Genomic DNA, 20280 nt, shown 5'->3' on the forward strand with positions numbered 1-20280 from the left:
ACAGCTACAGTTAATAGAAGCTGGACCTATTTTTGTGGAGGAAGAAATGGTCTGGGAGTTTTATGTGTCCCAGGAGGGGCAGGTGAGGATGTGGTGGAGCCTCTGGCAGTGCATGGCTCACTTTGGACAGTGCTGAGCCCTGGGTACTGACAGCAGCTTTGTACTGTTGAATTATTCAGGAGTCCTTCACAGATGGCTGCAAGCAAAGGAGGTCTAGGAGAAAGTTTAGAAGAAAATGTTCAGTATTCAAGGAAAAAGTTGAGAACAAACCAGATTTTCAAAGGACTTCAGGCTAGTAAAGGGTGGAAGATCCTCCTGATGGGTACATGGGCTGTACAGGGAAGGTAGCTTCTCCTGGTTACTGAAAATCATTGCAAGTGAAACTTTGTGAAATTGAAAAACCTTATCTATAAATTGATCAAAGCAAATAAGGTGGATGAGACCAAGTTAAACATTGCTGAGATCAGAGCAAAGCCACATGCTGTAATACAGCATTTATGTGGCACCTGTGACACAGTGTTGTGGGGCTGTTCAGGCGTCTCTGAAGAGGTGACATTTATTTATCAGTATAGCAGAGCTTCTACACAGGCTGCAGATTAGACATGTCCCTTCCTTCAGCCATGGGACACAGAAGTTTTTTTTTCAAATGTGTGAAAGAAGTGATAGTAATGTACCAAGGTCACACTCAGCCTGCTGCTTGGACAAAGGCTTAGAACTGACGTCCCCAGGAACTTTCCAGAGGTGTTTCCCAAGAGAAAGCAAGATTTTAAGGCCTAAAACCTCTCAGAGCTGCCAGGACGGTTCTTGTGTACAAACAGTGAAGAGAAAAAGAGTACTGGGACCTCAAGACACCTTTCCCAGGAGCAGCACATCATCTTCCTCCTCAGGAGGTACCAAGCCAGGAGCTGTAGAGAGCACAGGGTGGCTCACAGGTAACACAACCCCATAAATGCCACCAAAGCCCCTCAGGGACACAGCCCAGAGAGCCAGCTGTCCTGAGCAGCAGGGAGGGCTGCCTCAGCAGGGTGTTCTTGTCCCCTTGGACATCCAGAGGCCCCACCAAGGACAGGTGGCAGGAATTTAATGGTAAGTCATGTGCCAGAGACAGCCTAGGAGTGAAGCACACAGTGGTTGAGGGTTATCCCATCTGATTATCAGGATGTCTGCTCTCTGCCAGAAGAGACCAGCAAATCTGTTTGGCTCTTTTTTCACTATTGCTCTTCTCTGTTCTCCTACTTGGAGATTTTGCTTCTTTTTTTCCAGCTCTGCTTCTCTCAGGAGTGAAACAGCTTAAGAAAATCTATCTTTAGGGCCATATCTGGTCATCAAGCCAGTGAGCTGATGTTGGAGAAGGCAAAGCATTTGTTACATTTTCTCTGAGGCCTTCAGGAAAGCAGCAGGTCTGTGTTGCCAGTGGCAGAATGATAACCTGACAATGCAGATGCCAGCAAAGTCTGGCAGGGAGCTGAAAGCTTCAACAGCCTGAGCTGGTCTGGGATGTGCAGGGCATATTCATCCTTGAGAAAGCCACTGAAACATGTTCACACCAAATTTCAGTCTTGATGAACAGCGGGTCTGCAGGCAGCAAGCACAGTATCCAGAAGTTCTCAAGCAGCCCTAATTGTAATAAGCCCTTTTTTCTTTAGTCACCTGGGGTTTTTCAGACAGAGCATTAAGGAAACTTACCCTGTGACATGTTCCTGCTGTGACTATAAATGTGCTCATTATCCAAATGACAAGAAGGGTAAGAAATTGTGCTGCACCTCAGTATGCCACAGGATGTGTTCATGCTTAATTTTATTTTATTTTAGTTCTCCAATTGAAGTAAGCCAACACCCTCCTGGGCTATCTTGTATCTTGAATATACAGACTTCTTCAGAGAAGAAACATCTGAAAAGTGCCTGCTTTTTTAACCTGTCAGCTCAAGAAACAGGGCTGGCTTCAAGAAACAGCTCAAGCCACTTCAACAGGGACTACATCATTTTTAGAGATTCCCAAACCAAAGTCAAATCTTGGTACTGTGCAAGAAAACACAGCTGGCTTCAATTGCTTAAGAGATGTGAGACTGATGCAGCTCAAACTCTCAGCTCCAAACTGTAGCAAGGCTAAAACCATTTTTGCAGTAGGCACATGCCTACAGATCACGTTTCTGTATCACAGAATCTTCTGGAAGGGACCCCCTAGGATCTCAGAGTCCAGCTCTTCAGTGAGTGGCACCCCTGGTCCCACAGCCCCCTGTTCTTGCTCCTGGGGACACAGAGGTGCTGTCACAGCCAGACCTGACCCCAGGGACACCCACACACACACAGCCCTTTCTCCCAGTCCGTGTGCCCAGCTCCCAGCCTGGTTTGGCTGGATCTCAGCTCAGTATCACCCACACTCGCTGCAGCCATAGCCTGAGCCATGGCCAGCTCCAGCTGCTGCACTCACACCCTCTGCCCTGGGCTGACTATATGATGCTTTTATCCCCCATCATCTCGTTCTGTTTAGGCTGAATAACAAGTTTTGCACCTTTAAGACGTGTTCCAGAGAGTGAAGGGGGGAGAGTAGAAGTGCACAGTTTTGTTTTCAGACACTGCCCTCCTCCTACACATTCCTGCTCCAGACTGCGTTGTCTGCGGATGGACAGACAGTGGGACAGAGCTCTCTTTTGCTTTTAGTTAGTTTAGCTAGCTGAGGCAGAGAAGTTGCCTGGACTGTGGTTTTTTCCCCTTTTCTTTGGACCTGTTCAAACCTGCTCTGGACTGAACACCCAGGGGAGCACCGGCAGCTGCACCCGTGGCCCACCAGGCCGGGCCTGGCCCGCGACATTTCCAGCACTGGAGGGACTGACCAGAGACTGAGTGAGCTCAGCTGTAACCCGAGGATGGGGCTTTCTCAGTTGGTCATCTCTTTTGGAGCAGCAAGGGGTTTTACTGTTTAATATTGTTTAGGTTTTATTGTTTAATAAACAGGGTTTTTTTCCAAGGAGGTATTTTCTCCCAAAGCAGTTGCAGGGAGGGGCCAATTGAATCTGCTTTTCTACTGGAGCACCTCTGGGGGTTGTCTCCCAAATTCGCCCTGAACCAGGACAGCCTCACATGTGCAAGTGCCCACAGAAACATCTCCTGCCTAGGGAAGGGTTGGAAAGCCATTCACAGGGGTAGAGGCCAGGCTGTTCAGGCTGGGTGCAGAGCACACCTACAGGAGTGCACTGAGCAGCAAACTGCTTCCACCACTGCCCCTTTTATTCCCTTTTATACCCCTCTACTCCCCCGTTCCTACTCCTCCCCAAATCTCCTAACCAGCACCCTGTTCCTGCCTCTTCCTCCCTTTGTTTTGCCACTAAAGCATCCCACAAGCCCTGTGCAATTCCAAAACCCCTCTTCCCTTGCATCCCATAGTGTGACTGCCCTCTTGGTGTGAGAGGTGACCTGGAGAGCTGCTGGGTTCCACCTCTGGCTTCCACACTGGGACTGATGGCAAAGACCCTTCAGGCCTTGAGGGTTTCCTGGCATCCTGTAATGCATTTGGGACCTGTTTGTAATCTCTTTGAAGCAGTGCATCTCTGGTGCTCCACAGGCTTTTCCCTTGTGCTGAAATGGGAAAAGGTGTCCACTGCCTTGCTGCCTCTCTTCCCACAGCCCCTCATCCACCTCCAGCTTGCACAGCAGGACCCCCAGCAGCACTGCCAGCATTAGCCCATCTCTCCTGGCCAATGGATTTGATGCAGCTGGCATCAGATTTGAAACTGAATTTGATGCGATTTAGGATGATTCTTCCTAGTGGAAGATGGATATGTTAGTCCTGCTTGGAGCCAGGTGTTGGAAAAACCAGACTCAAGCCCCCTTTTAGCACTGCCATCTCCCTACACCCTAAATTGTGTCACTGGATCTCACTGCACTTCTTCCCCCTGCAGAACCCCCCAGGCAGCTCACCTGCTTGTAAGGCAGCCATATCCTGGTCCATGCTGGTTTTAACCCAGGGACTTGGGGTGCTCTTGCCTTGCCTGCAGGAAGGAGACTAGCACTGGGTATTTCTCTGGCTGCACGATTATAAAGGTGTTTTTCAGACACTGAGTGCTTCAGTGCCCTTTTGGGACACAGTACTGGAGAGCAGTGGTGCAGCCACAGGGGCAGAGCAAAGCTGATTAGATGGCCTAAAAACCAGAAATGTGCAGGCTTTGTTTTCAAAGTGTGGCTCTTCCATCCCTGCTATTCCTTGTTCTTTGTTTTGATGTTAAGATTTGATGTCCAGTAATTTTTTTTCTCAACAAAAATCTCCAGAAAATACTAATCTTGCTCTTTACCTTCTTACTAAATTTCATTGGAGATAAAACATAGCTCCTCTGCGGAATTTGCTTCTCTGGCACAGAATCTCTTTGTGTTTGTTTTTAAAAAGAACTGAGCAAGGATTTTGTTGGATTAACTGGCTTTATCACAATAAAAGCCTTGAGTAGCTCTAATTGTATACTTGGCTTTGTTTACAACAATTATATCAGCTTCTCTTTTCTCTGTAATTTATTTTCAGTGTTGTTATCCAGCACACGTTTATGTGATTTTTTTTCTAAATGGGCTGAATGTTTCCCAAATGCCTGAAGTTGTTGCTGTGCTAATTCCTTGGCTCATTTTTCTGTCCTGTGCTGCTGCCCTTCTCACACCCCTCAGTAAAAAAGTGGACAAGCAGAGCCTTACCTGTCTTTAGAGCACTGAGTGGCAGGTTATAAGCACCACAAGGAATGCAGAGGATGGATTTCCCAGATTTTGTGCCAGCAATAGCCCATTGTTTTTACTGCTGAAAAAAAAAGTTTCCTTAGACTCTAACAGAGTCCTTCCAGGAGTGGAAACCACTGGATACAACTTTGTGCTTTTGTTGAAAGTACCAACATTGTGGCATTGCTTTAAGCCTAGAAATATGTCTGGAATGATTAAGCCAGCGCGGGTCTCTTTATTGTGGCATTTCCTTTATCTGCTATATTCACGTGGGTGGATTAAGCTTAAATATCTGGGTGTTATTTGAGTGTGTAGTGAAATGTATGATAGTGTCTATATATAGAGGGACATCTGTAGGTACAGATGCATAAATATACTATTTTTTCTCTTCTTTTTGGAGTGAAAAGGAATGAGAATGAAGACATTTGACTTTCCTGTTCTGATCATAAAAACCCACAAGGCCATATTTTAGGCCTGGTGGTCTGGATAGTGTCAGTTTTACGAGCAGAATTCAATTTGATGTGTTTATTTCTGTCCCAAAGATCAAGACCCTAAGAACACTGCAGGTCTGAGCTCTGAGTCAGCTCCTCACACAGGAGATGTCTTAGCAGTACAAATAGCTGATAAAGACTGAGACAGGAGTAGGGGGGAAAAATCTCCCTAGCAGAGAAAAATTAACAGCCCTTCCATGGAAAAAGAGAAACTGTTTCCTGAGCGTAAGGCTCTTACCAACCCTCTCCAGTATTTCGTTTTTGAAACTGTACCATCCCTATTGAATTCTTGCACAGATCTCTAAGTTCTCTAAGACACTAAATGAACATTGCACCTTGATACCTCCCCACAAGTTCACAGAATGTTCCTCACCAATTTTCAGTTCTGTACTAAATGCAAGAGGTCTCTGAAAGAAAGTATTTCTCTTTCTCATTTTTCCATGCCCTGTTATCCCCATTTCAGGGTTCTTATCCATCTTACAGAGCTTAAACACTCAAGAACCCGGCTGAAGGATCTCCTCTCCTAGATACGATCACCATTTTTAATCTCAGACCAAAATGTGATGCAGGCCAGCTCCTGGCCTGGTGGAGCTGGAGATGGGAAGAAAGGGATGTAAATCACTCCAGATGGTTGGGAACACACAAAACTGACAATCCTTAAGTAGTCAGACATCCTCTAAGGATATTGGCTAAACAGCTAATGTTCCTCTAGGGCATTGAATCCTCTTCCAAAGCTGGTTTTCCTTATGGCACACATCTTCTCTCCCCCCTCCAGCAGAAAATCTTTTTACCTGATGATTTCCAGGATCCTCTTCCACAAATCCCTGAGGAACATGAGCTGCCACAAAACTTTAAACTCTAGATAAGTGCTGGGGAAAGCTCAGGGGAAGCTCCCTGTGACTCCTGCCCTTTTGAGGTGACAACTTTGTGTGTTTAAACACCCCCAGATCTCCCACCTAATTAATTCATTTTCTCATGCAGACACAGAGATAGGATTTTGGGTGATGCACAGGCACAGAGTATATCAGAGGGCAAGACAGACTCAAGGCTCCATTTGTAGAGCTGGATGAAAATCCAAGTCTGGAAAATGGATGAAGGACTGCACTGCCTTTCCCTCCTCAGCCTGGAAGTATCAGGCTCATCTCTATGAATCAAAGTGTTCAGTACATGAAAAAGTCCCAGAATTGTAGCAGAGCAAGTAAATATTGCTGTGAAGGTTGCTTACACTTAGAGATGGTACCAGAAAATGTCAATTCCCGCCTGAACTCTTATAGTAGCAAAAAAAAAAAAAAAAAAAAAAAAAAAAAGAAAAAAAAAAAAAGCACAAATAATCACTCGTTTTCTGATTTTCTGGAGAAAATGATAGGCAATAAAAATACTCCCAAAGCTCACGGCACACTGTAAAAACTGACAGATAGGAAAATGCATGCATTAATCTGTCAAGCAACTCATGTTACAGCAGGGAGAAAACAGCAAGCACAGGAGCAGCTACCTCCAGTGCTTTGGGAGAAATAGCAAACACATGCAGGACAAACTTCAATTATCCTGCAGCTTCCACGAAGTCTGTTCAACTTAGTCAACCATGCTAAACACAGGAAAGGACTGAATGAATAAAGCTGGACAGAGCTATTGCAGCTTAATTCAAGAAGTGTCTGAGCCTTAAAATATTTATGCAGGTTTACCTCTTTGCCTACAAAACTCCTGTGAATGTTATCCAGCAGTATTTCCTGCTTTCAGGTTTTCTGGCAAGGCTGCAATCATAATAGAAGTTTCCATGTCAGAAGGAAACCGAAAAGTAGGGAAGTATGCAAACAGGGGGAAAGTACAATAATTCACAAGTTTATTTTTAAGTTCATATGTTCATTCTTACCTGGTTTTTTTTGGTAACAATTTTAACTATTTCCAGTTTATCTGATCTCAAAACTCATTTGGCAGCAGAAATACTATAATCTCAGAGGAGGAAAAAGCAAGAAATGCATGGTTTTAAAGGAAGGTACTGTGTTCTGTCAGCCTGGCCACAGTTGCATTGTAACCTGGGGAGGGGGACTAGGGTGTCTGTGACTTCTTTCTTCCCCAGTCAAGCTGAGAGTGGATCAGAAGAGAAACTTTTGGAGCAGTCAGGGTTCCCCCATGCAAACACTCAGAGCTCTGAGCTGAGATCTCAAGGGAGAACCCCCAATGACAGATTGCAGAACAGCAGAGCAACTCAAGAGTTGGTTCCTCCAATTAGCAAACACATATTTCCCTGCAGGGCAGAGGGCCCAGGGGCTCTGCTGGTTTACACAGACATCCTGGCTGTTCTCATTTGTACTCACTTGTCAGGTAAGCCCCAGTCTGGCTGATCTTAGTTTCAACTGTACCTCAGAACTCCTGCACTCAAAGGATTTACTTCCAGTGTGGGGGTGCAAAGCAATTGTTTGACTGCACAGGGCTGAGCTCTCTGAGGAGGGACAAAGGGAACCAAAGAGAAGATGGTGAAGGACACAAACTCACCCCTCAGCAGCAAAAGAAGCCACTTCAGCCTCTGCAGAGCTCATGAGGCAGAGGGTTTTCATCTTTCATTGCTGGAAACTCCCTTTTCTCCCTGCCATCTGTGCTTGACCTGCATTGTCTGTAACTCTCCCTCCATAGCAAACTGGATGACACTGCCATTTCACTTCACTGCCAGTTTCTGTTGTGTTATTTATCTCTCACAGATGATGCATTTGTGTGACCAAGCAAACAGAGCAGCACAAACCTCCTCTTTCTGCGTGGTGCCTGTGCCTGGCTGCAGATGGCCACACATTGTACTAAGCTGTGACAATGCTGAACAGCGAGAGCCCCTGTCTCTGCCTCACATACTCCAACAGAGAGGATCAAAAGAATGGAAACTAAACTGAGTTTGTCCCTTTCTAGTCAAAATGACTGCTTGTAGGACTCTGTCTTACTTTTGTACTCCGCCTTTCACTCGACCACAAAAGCCACTTGACTTTTGTGGAACAGAAGTTGACCCCGTGCAAGGCACTGCAGGGAGGAGCCCTTTTTTTACACAAGCTCTGGAAAAATCACTCACCTCTTCAGCCAACAGATGAGAACCAGGCATCCAGCCCCCAGAAACCTGCAGCACGCAATTCTATCCCCAGCATCCTGAAAGCCAAGGAGAGTAGGGAAATGCTGGGGAGGAGCAAGCACCAAGAGCACCAGGGGTGATCCACCCTGAGTGCCGTGGGGATGCTGCTCTGCTGCTACCAGTGACTCTGGCACAGCACGTGCTTCCCGTGGTGCCTAAATGCTCCTGACAGCACACCTTGTCAGGATGTGATGCTGTTTAACGTTGCCCTGACAGCTCCCTGGCTTTGCCTCCTCTCTGTTTTCATTTTAGAGCATGTTCTCACTAATAACAGTGGCTGAGATATATGTTCTCATTATGAATGAAAAACTGCTCTCCAAAAAACTAATCAAGCAATGCATTCTTGCCCGAAGCAGCATTTTAATGGAAGAAAAGCTTTATGTGCTCGTTACTAAATACCATCTCTGTACAGTTGCATGCTGCTTCCATTAATAGACTTTCCTAACACCCAGCCACGCTGATAAATGTCATTTTTCCAGTATTGTGAGAACACAGGGACAATTTGGAGAGGTGTTGGTCAGTTTCATATGCCTATAAAATGCATCGAAAAACAAAAGAAGGAAATCTCTTCTGTTCCTTATCACTGTACCCTTGTCCTTCCACCACAGAACAGTGGATTTTCCAGACTCACATCCTCACATTCACAAACCTGCTTCCTAATTAACACTCAGAGAAATGTAAAGTGATATGGTGATGCTGTCTGCAAAGAAGCTCATCATCTAGGGAAACTGAGGCTTGTTTCCAGCTGTGAAGAGAAATCCATCAATCTCTTCTTCCTAGTGCCAGCCAAAGCTACCTGCTGGCAGGGTAGTGTTATTTATAGCCATTCTGTTACTTGGAATGTGCTGGAAGACAGTAAAAGTGTAAGAGTGAAATACTTGATTCCCTCTAGAGAAGCCCTGATTTTGCCGTGCTCCTTCCAGTGAGGGATGGGAGAATTCATTCACCCTGCCACATGCACCAAGCTACACTTCTTTCTAATTCTGGGCACGGATCCTTCTCTCTTCCACACAAGGAGGGAAAGGGTCCTTGGCCCTGGCACTGGACAGGAGGGTGAGCTATGGCCCACAGCATCCCCTCCCAGCCCTTGGATCCCTCCCAGATACAGACAGAGACCAGAGCTAACCCAGGAGGCCCTGACAGGGCTAAATTTAGAGCAGCAACATGCAGCAAGGTACAGCAGTGCTCCCGGTGCCTGAGACCTTGGCTGGGCAGCTGCAAATGACACTGCTGCATCTGCCTCTCCCAGACATGGGGTTGTAGCCCTCCCAGCCCCTGAGGAGGGGGGAACCTCTTTCCCCTGCAGCCAGCCCAGTGCCCCCTTGTTCCTGCACAGGACTCTGCCATGGACTGCACAGGAGCTGCAAGAGGGGTCCCTGCTCCTCCTCCCCTCTTTGCTCAGCAGAGACTCTTCACTTCTGCAAACACAAGAGAATCAGCAGCCCCAAAGAAGTCGATGTGATGCCTTGTGGAGGCTGACCTAGAACAGAGACTAGATGGAGCTAAAGAATAAAATAGGAATTTATTAGAAGGCCTCAATGGATACACCTTGGGCAGCACAAGAGCCCAGCCAGGGCTACACCCCAGATGAACCCAAAAAGGTCACAAAATGGACAACCGGTCACGGGGTCTCACACTTTTATAAGTTTTGGTCCAGTAGCATATTGGAGTTAATTGTCCAATTACAGCTTTAGCCCATGAAGTCCCATCCTTGTTTTCTCTCTTCATTCCACCACTGTTTATGCTCTTGGGCCTGAGATCTGGATCGGCTGTCCTTGGGTCCCCAGCTAGAGAAGGAATTGCTTTGTCTCCCTGCTCTGTGAAGGGAGCTTACCATCCCCTAATATGAAGCCCAGACCCACACACCAAAGCAGAACAAAATCTGAAAAATATAAAAGCCAAAACCTGAGGTATGAAATGCACTTTTTCTTCGGGCAGCCAGTGGCCCCACATGAAATATTTCAGCTGTCGGTGCCACGTGGGATGGCAAATTGCAATAATGCTTTCTAGGACATTCATGTTGCAGACTTCTTTGTGGCACACAGCTCCACCACAACTTAGCCAACTTGTAAATTACAAATTGTGGTTTTACTCTTACTGATGACACCCTCCCACCTTGTGATGGATGTGTCTTTCTTTGCACTAGAAAAACACAAGCTACAAATGAATAGTTCAAAAATAAATTCTTGATAAGGAGTTGAAAAATTGTTTTAGCTTTTTTAATACAGTCTGTATATGGAAGCAAATGGACTCTGACTAAGGTGAACAGCTGAGGAAGCTACATAAGCAAACTTACAAAGCTTAGGAACTGAATGAATGAGAGGTACCATATGGTTATGGCACTTATATATCTGATGGCCAAAACTGCCCAAATCAGACAAGTCTTCACATATTGAGCTCTGAGCTACTCTGTGATTGCTGTTGTGGGATTAAAAAAAAAAGTAAAACTGGAAATACAGAATGGGGAAAGGAAGTTCAGTGCATTTTCTCAATTTGTTAATTCTCACAGTCTGGTGCTGCTTAGCCCTGGCAGATGGCGTAAAGCAGGATGCATCACAAGGAGGAACTCGCTCACTGGGGATCAGTTGTGCAAAGGCACACCTGACTTTAAAAATATCCTAACCTGTTAAGTGCTTAGAGCCATTTTAAACCTCACTCTGAGGCACAAAAAGAGGTGTTTGATTGTGTTGTAGTGAAACTCATCACCCCTCCCACAGCCTGTCTACAGCTAATCACTGCACACTCTGATTTTTCATGGCATGATAGTGGAAACCTGCTGGAGGTTCTGTCTGAAAGGAAGCGTTTCAGCACTTGTGGAAACTATTTTCTCAGACAAGACCACTTGCTAAATTCAACTCACAAATATTTTCCAGCTGCCTGGAGTCCCTTTCCTTTTTGACCAGTTTACCACTGATCAAAGTTTCTCTGCTCAGATATCCCAAACTGCCCCTCAGGCAGCAGAAAGAGGGAATGAGCTGAAGTTAAACCTGTCTCTGCAAATTCTCTCTAGAGGGAGGGAAACTGGCAAGTGGTGTTGGACCTGCCAGAGAGCTACCTGAATAAAGCAGAGCTAGAAAGACAAGTGGGGTTAGAGCTGGCTCTGGGGAACAGTTTGATCTTTTCCAAGAATTTTTGCCAATATTGCCAGCAGAAGGAATGAGAAGCAAATACAGCAGGACATTTCAGTAAAGAGAGGGACAGTGATGGCAGCCTGAAAGTCTGCTGGTTCTTCTTTTACATTTCCTAAACAAAATATTACTGATTTCTCCACAAATATATGTTGTTTTTAATAGATGAGTTTTTCTCTCCAAAACACTGGAAAGAAAGGACATTGAAACGTAAACTATCATCTTGACTTCACATTGTAAAATAGATTTCTATTTCTATTTTCTATGCAAAACTGCAGCCAGACAGGAAGGTAAATCTTCTACAAGATTGTTCACAACCAAATTTGCCCGTTATGAGAGACAATCCTCAAGCAGAACAAAATCAGCAAGGAATTCAATGGAAATGGGGACTGATACAGGTGAAGTCAAAGGCAGGTCTTTATTGCCACCACTCCTCAGCCAGGCCAGGAAAATATTGGGAAGAAAAACCTCCAGCATAACTGACACTAGTGTAATTTCTGACTCTCTCATGACTCTTCTGGGTCACAGCAGCATGGGCAGACACCAAAATGTCCATCCATAACTCTTCTCTGTGCCAAGGATTTCCAATGCTGCTCCCTGTGTTTTGCAGCTTTTCCAGGACTGGGGGAGAGCTCTAACACCACAGCTGTCTTGTTGGAGATAGGACCTAAAGGCTGTCATGACTCCATGCTCTTGGTTCCCTGGTGCACAAAAAGCAGAGATCCCCAGTTCTTTCTGCATGTTCTGGTCATGTTCTTTCTCATGTCTTGGTGGAAAAAACCAAAATAATTCGATAAAAAGCAGGGCTCACAGTGAGAAGCTCTCTTGAGACCTCACCACACAGAGACAGCAGGCCTGGCACAACCTCTGGCTTCTTCCAGGAGTATCTGATTTTCTAATTTCCAAGAAAAAACCCCAATCCTGCATCCCCAGCTGAGACTGCTCATGAGACAAGACACTCCAGATTTAGATAGTTTTGTCTCACACATGAAATACAATCAGACAGGACAATGGGGAAGCAGCAGCCACTGTAACATCTCTTTCTCTGGTGTTCACCATCCCTGAGGCTTCACTTGATGGCCACTTGATAGAAGATGAAGAATGACCAAGCAGAGTACAAACTACAAACTCTGCCTGTAACATTCTTTTGTCAGCCATGGACATTTATCTCAAACATAGCTAGGTGATACAAATGCAAGGAAATGTCTGGGACAACATGATGAAATCATCTGGAAGAAAACCCAGAGCTGCTGCTGCTGCTGAATTTGGTGTAAAAAAAAAAAAAAAAAAAAAAACAGGACAAATACTTGTCAAGGGAGTTGAGGTATCTGCTGCAAATTCAATGTGAGAGACAAGGGAAAAGAACCAGAAAGAAATTAGTATAGACAATAACCAACTCCTTCCAAAGACCAAGAAACTAAACCCAACAAATCTCTGAGAAAGATTTACAGAAGAACTATATAAAAATCTGGAAGTTTGAAAACCTAACGAAAATATACACAAATCAAGACATCATACTGAAAATGTATTCATTTCATATTTCAGCTCAGTTAATTTCCTGTCTTTTAAAGGAAAGAGTCTGTCTGAGAAAATTAGTGGTTCTGGGAGCAGAGACATGAAAGGAGTCTTTACATGCATTCCCTGATGTCTAATAAAGGATGAATCTGTTCTCCAGTCTCTGGGAGGAATATTTGTAGGATTCCACCTTTCCACTCAGCCATCTATTTCTGTCAGGTATGTAGGGCTATGTTATTTCTTCACCTGCTGCTCCAGAATCAAATTTCACTGAGGTGGGTCCAGTATCAAAGTTTTGGGCCTTTCCTACCTAGGAAAAAATCAGCAAGATTTCCCTAAAAAGCCTTTGGGAGGGCTGAAACTATCAGCCCTTCAAAATTATCATTAAAATGTCAAATGCTACTGGAATAACTATCCCCTTCTTTTCAGTGACTTACTGCCAGTCTTTCAACCAAGGCACTTTTGACTGTACAAATAACCAATGGCCACACCACAAGGAAATCCCAGTGCTTGGTCATTTGTACATTTTTAAAAAATTAAATGGACAGCAGGCATGTGCTCCCAAACTTAGCATATTAATAGTGCTGGATAAGACATCATGCAGTAGAAAGTGGGCTGCTGCCAAAAACAACCAAGAGGAAAGCCAAGACATCAATTAAACCACTGGTTACTCCTGGTAGGATTATTCTGATTTAAAGCAATCCTGGCAGAATACATCCACTATCAGAACCAAGGCAAAGCAGATGAAGAAACAGCTCAAAGTCAGACTCCTCTTTCATTTTGCTGTTTCAAGCGTCCTTGGAGCGCTTGGAAAGAGCTTGAGTCCAAAGAGAAAGCTGAAGTCCAAATAAGCAAGTGTAGAGTTTATACATTGCAGGAAAAAATGACCTATTTTGCTGATTTCCTTCAAGTATGAAAGCAGGTTTGACTTTGCATTGTTATTGGCAAATGACCTTTAAAAATAAAACACAAGTGACTTTTCCAAGTCATTTGCAGTCTCTATAAAGTGGAAAGATTTGAGATGAATGACTGCTAACAGGAGATTGGTTTGGGCACTAAGTAAACGTAAGTGGATGGAAAAAAAGCCCAGCAAAATGAAAAGAAAAATGGATTATCAGGCAGCCTGACAGGAATAAGGCAATGCCAAGAAAACAAATGAAATGTAATAATGAAATCAAATTTTGTCTGTGATATTTCAGTCTCTACCAAAACAAGGTTTGTTGTGCTTGGCAGTGGACTGCCAGAGAGGGGAAGTGTAGCAGTTTCTTTTTCCTCTGCTCTGGCCTTCATCACAGCACCAGGAGGAACACGTATTTCCTAGAAGTGTCTTATCTTCCAACCAAAGACAAACCCTGGGAGTCTTCAGACTTGCTCCTGATCAAAGTTCATCCCAAATGCTCCCCATTCCCTCAGCCTGGCATGGGCTTGGCCATGAGGGATGGGGTGGTGGCTCAGCTGGCACGTACACCCTGGCAGAGCCCAAAATCTCCATCCACCAGCAGCAAACCAGGAGAGTCACTCTCTGAGTACCACAAGGGTCAGTGCCAGCACGAGAAAGATCCTGCTATTCCAAAAATCCAGGCACTGCCATGATGGGCCAAAGACATCAGGCAGAAGCCAACCCGTTCCCAGCTGGTTTCAGCTGGTTTGAGTCCATTTTTTGTCTGGAGACACAAAAGGGCCCGACAAGTTTGACCACAACAGCCTGCAAGGACTCCCCAGAGCGAAGCAGCCAGGAAAGGCTGGCCTTACAAGGAGCTGTGCCATAGATTTTCCTGGATGAGAGACAGAGCTGCAGCAGAGACAGCTGAGAGCAGCCACAGGGCACAGGCTGGAGATAAGGGATGTATTTTAAGTGCTGCACTGAAAATACATGACCTTGCTACTGCCAGGAAGGAAGGGCCTGATCCCACCCCCCTCAGAGTCAGGAGAGCCATCTCAGACCTTGCTGGACCATCAAAATGAAGACAGCAAAAAGGTTCAGCTGTATCCTTTCCTCTGCCACTTCTAGTGCAGGGGTGCTGTGACAAGACACCCACTCTCAGAGGTTTTGAATCCTGCTATTTATTCTATCTGTGATTGCTTATACAATTATGTATAATATCTATAGCTGTCTAATCCTTAGAGGGCATGTCAAGTCTATCTAAAACAGGCAGAGCAGTCACACTGTCTTTCAGGGATCACTTTTTTTTTTTCCTATAAAGAACAATCCATTGACTTAGCAAAACAAATGAAGAAATCTGCTTATCTCTAAATTTGTTCAAAGGAATGGTTTTTGGGTTTTTTGTCTTTTCAAAATTCAGACTTGAAATACTTTCAGTGAGCACTGAGGCGTTTGTCTTTAGTAAGTCAAGCTGCCATATTTTAAAATTATTTGTTGTGTATTTATAAGGCAAACTGTTATAGATCTTTCAGTTAATATTATGTTTATCAGCACAGAAGGGAATCCCCCAGCTCTGTGAAAATTTTGTTCCAAAGCAAACCTGAGTGACAGCACTGAAACATGCCTTTCTTTCCTCTCTTGAGGTGAGATGGACACCCTGAACTGGGAATTTCCTAATTCTGCTAAAGGTCCCAGAACAGTGATTCAGGCTGGCAAGAGACTTTTCACCCCTCTAAGTGCTCTGGATCATGCAAAGCTCTTGTGCGTCTTGATTCTTCCCAAGGCTGGGATTGTGGCAGGGGCTGGCACTGGGTGACAATTGCAGCTGCTTACAGCACAAATGGGATTTAGCTTTGCCATTTGAAAGGACTCAGCTGGGACATCAGTTGTTCTCCAGTGAGGCTGAGGAGAGATAATGCACTCCTCATTACATACACAAGGAGGGCTCTCACACCACCCTTCCACGTTTGCCAGAATTATGTGGTTTTGACCTAATGTGTTACAATTAGACACTAATAACACTTCAGGGACTGACACAGTTAGTTAGACTCATTTAACCTCTATTATAGCTGTACTCTTCCCTTTCATCCCAAAGGCCCTCCTTAGACAACCAAGTGTACTTATTTGTGCAATTGGTTTAATACATAAAACTGAAAAAATACATATTTCAAACATGATTCTGCTCAGAGAAATGAGGATGCTTTGTTTGCCTTTGAAATAAAACAAGACAAATTATTTTGTGCATGCTGGACCCTATAAGCAAAGGCTGAGAAGCTGAAGACACTTCAGGAACTTCAGGAAAAGCTTGTAATTACCAAAGTTCAGCAGATATTTGCAATGGTTTCAGGAAAGAGGAAAGGTTCTGACATTATTCAGGAAAATGGAATCTAACTAGAATTTTTTTCCCCCATCTTTGCACAAACCTACCTGGTTGTCAGCTGATTTTGTGAAGACAGGCATGAAAATCTGTGATTTGAAAAATGACATTGTTTATTCTTATCCAGGAGTTTCAATGCATGCCTAGCTATTATATTACACTCTGCAGTGGAAAACAAAACACAATCTGTGTTCTGAAGCCCATGGTAATGGGCACCAGAAATGGAACTGCTCATGGTTTAGCTTTGCTGGTTTCTTTCTTGCTGCATTATGTACTCTAACTCAGGATTTCATGTTTTGCCTGACTCCAAGACATGATATTTATCAACATATCCTTCTGGCATGAAGCTCTCTGAAGACCTTGGACTTGACCACAAGCAAATTTCATGCATATTTTGCAGCAATTTCCAAAATAAATTTCAAATTAAATTCAAGAAAGACTCTGGGGTTTGGGTGTGAACCACATGAAGCATCTGAACATCCAGTGGATGAGTTAGGGTATGTGATGTGCCCCATGAACAGACATCAGATGTGGCTATGAGTGCCTCACACAGAGGAAAAGTCTTTAGACAAAAAAATCACATCAATTACAACGCAGTGCAAGGCAAGGGATTTGCCATCCAATCCTTTAAAAGAAGCAGGAATGTTTTATGTAGTTAGTTTTAAATTTCACTGCAATTGTGACAGATTAAATACAGCAGTACTGGTGTAAATCTTCATCTAGATTTTAGTTAACTGAGAATATTCTATAATCCTGCAGAGAACCTGTATTTTGCTGATCTGTAATGGAAGGCAATTTTTGTAACACCTGCTGCAGGTCACTCACAAGTGCAGCTTGCATTTTAGAGAAGCTGAGAGGAAGGTAAGAAAGTGATAGCATTCTTGCAAAGTGTGCATTTAAGATATTTTCTGCAGCAGGAACACTAAGTGAAAACATTAAGTTAGGTTCTGATTCCTGATCAAAGGATTATGGAATTTAAACTATGTTACATCAAATCTCCTGTAGAGAGAGGAAGGGGATAAAGGCACCAGTAATCTCTTCTGATTGCACATGCTTCTCCTCCCTTTTGCCTTGGCTCCTTACATCCATGATGTTGAAGAGATTACATTGTTCATGCATCTTTCAATCCTCCACTAATAAATATTAACTCACTAACCAACCTCACTGAGCAGCCGATGCTTCCAGGATTGTATATCCCTGCAGTTTTTGTGAAAACTGGCATCTGGCTAGAGGAATGCAGCCCAGAGAGTGTTCCTGCTCTCTGCTACAACTGTGCTTGGCAGCAGCTGGCACCCTGTCAGCTGGCAGGCGAAGGAGCATGGATGTCATTTGTCACTACCTACAGGCATCATCCCTGACAGAACAGAAACTGGCCACACAGGAAACAGGGCAGGAAGCGGGTTTTTGGAGGAAAGAAGTCTTAATTAGTTCTGCTGCTTATTGAACACCTTGTTCTATAGGACATTGACATCTTTGTGGTGTGTCCTGACTCCTCAGGCAGCAGCAGTCAGAAAAAAGGAACAAGGAAAATGGTAAGAGTCAGGGAGTGTAAATGTGAATTTGTGATGCCCAGCTCTCCTGACCAGGTCCTGAAGGGTGGGTGATGGCCCCTTGATGAGGAAACAGGGAGAGAACTAGCACCTGTTTGTTTTCCAAAGCCCTGGTTTTCCTTGAAAGAATGAAAGTATATCATTTAAATGAGGACTGTACAGAGGACAGGTTTTATTTGCTTGGGTATTTTTTTTTTCTTTGAGTGATGTGTTTAGGATGTGACTTTTTAATAGCTTATTTATTGTAATGAGAGCCCTGATGACCAGACATTTTCATGGGCAGGAATTTTGATGCTTGCCTGGAATGAAACAGATTGGAGGAGTCTCATAGCAGCATAACTGCCCTTACAGGGCAGGCATTTCACACTTCATTTGTCCATAGTCTCAGTGGAAAAACTGGGGAAAAAATACCATAATAAGTAATCAACCCATAAATGTGCCAACCATGGGTCAAAATGGGAGATAGAGTAAATTCACAGGAGGGATTCAAGAACATGTGAAATACCCCACAGTGGTTTTGGTTTTTTTCTGTGCAAGCAGAGATCATATTAAAAATATTTTTGACTCGGTGAAACACTTTCTAACAAAAGCTTTGGTGTGAGTGATCAGAAAAACCAGCTGTGTTTGGTTATGATCCACTCCCACATCGGATTTAGAAGGATGCCATGTGCCTTATGTCCCTTCTCTCTTCAAAGCAGCCTCAGAGATTTCCTCCCATATGATCCCATGCTGTATGAAGAAAAGGGGAAAATTTACTCTTCAGCCTGTGAATCAGATGTGCCTTGACCCTGGAGCATGGTTGAAGCTCTTGCATTCAGATAATGAAATAGTTTCCCCCTTAGCAAGGTGGCTGAATCCAAACTGGGGTAGCAGGGAACACTTTATGAGTACCTGTCACTGTATCATCACTGTATCATACACAGGACAGGAATTCTTCTGGTGAAGATCTCTTTATAAATTTCAGGGGGCATCAGAGTGAGGAAGCACCAGTCACAACACCTCCACTTATTCCACACAGCATCAAAAAAAAAAAAAAAAAAAAAAAAAAAAAAAAAAAAAAAGTTGCTTGTTTGGCTTTTCTTTTTCTCCTCTGTGGAAATCCAAAGTGTGTAGGTCCAGTGTGGGAGGGATGCACTCATTATCTGTTTCTTTTCACGGATGAGCCAGAAGATATTATATCTTTAAGTAATTGAAAATAACCTCCTTTGCTTCACTTGCCTATTGTTTTGTGGTTTGGTTTTTCCCCCATGTGTGCCAGAACATTCACGGTAAGTAACACCACCCTGGTCCCTCTTAGGAAGAAAAGCGTGTCTACTGTCACACAGAGAAGCTTTTGACCTTTGCCCATGCAGGTCCAGCAAGCAAATAATTGGTTTAATAATCCCCAGTGCCCCACAATCCTTGCTGAGGAACAAACACTACTGCCCTGACAACCAGGTGGGGCTGATGCCCAACAGATTACAAGGCCAACAGATGAAAGAGTGAAATTAAACTCCTGAGGGAAGGCTCCAGCTAGAGGCATTATCCCATGCAATCCTGGCTGTGCCATGCAGAATCAGACACTGCTGGAAGGCAGAGCAGTCTCTGACAGGCACACCACAGCCAGGATGCCCAAAGCAGGGCAGCCAAGCAGCCTCTGACAGCAGAGTCACCTGGGCACCCCACCCAGCCCTGGGTGCACGAGTGCCTGGAGCCTTTGGAATGGAAATGCAAATGCCAGCCATCTGTCAGCTGCTCCTTCAGTGAGCCAGGGCACAGGGGCTCATTAAAAATCAAATAAACTCACCAACACAATACTGCACTAGGCCAAGATAGATGGTGAGCCCAAAACACACAGGGAAGATTCATGAGTTGCACACAAACTAGGGAGGAGGCAGGGAGCCAGAAAGGAGCCAGAGGAGGTGGATGCCAGTGGGGAGCCAGAGCCATGGTGTGAGCAGGGCTCTTGGTGGAGTGCAGAGGGCTCAGGTGTGAGCCCAGCCATCCACAGGGAAGGGATCTGGACAGCCTCTGGACAGCCTGAACAGCCCAGTGATCCACAGGGAAGGGATCTGGACAGCCTCTGGACAGCCTGAACAGCCCAGTGATCCACAGGGAAGATGTGAAGGGGCCTGGACAGCCTCTGGCTTTGGCACAGGACACAGAACCCAGAGAGCTGCAGGAGAAACCTGCCAGGCAGAGACAAGGAGATCCTGGTGCACGGGGATGATGCTGAACAGCCCAAATGTTTGCACACATCCCTGCTCCATGTGGGGCAGCAGCAGGGACAGCTGGGAACAGCAAACTCCTGCTCCAGGTATTGAGAGGGCAGCTCCTTGCACCTTAGCAGGCATGAAAGGTGCTCTGCTCTGGCCAGGGCACAGGGAAGAGATATCCAAAGTCCTTCATCCCAGCTCCTTCTGGGAGCAGCAATTTCCCCAAATTTCCCAATTTCCCCAGGCAAATAATGTCTTTGTCTGCAGCATCCTGGCAGCTGCCAAAGATGGAGCATCCTTGGGGCTCTGGTCACCTCTTCCAGCAGAGCAGGGGAGAATGG

Source organism: Melospiza melodia, chromosome 3, assembly GCF_035770615.1.
Source record: "Melospiza melodia melodia isolate bMelMel2 chromosome 3, bMelMel2.pri, whole genome shotgun sequence".
NCBI lineage: Eukaryota > Metazoa > Chordata > Aves > Passeriformes > Passerellidae > Melospiza > Melospiza melodia.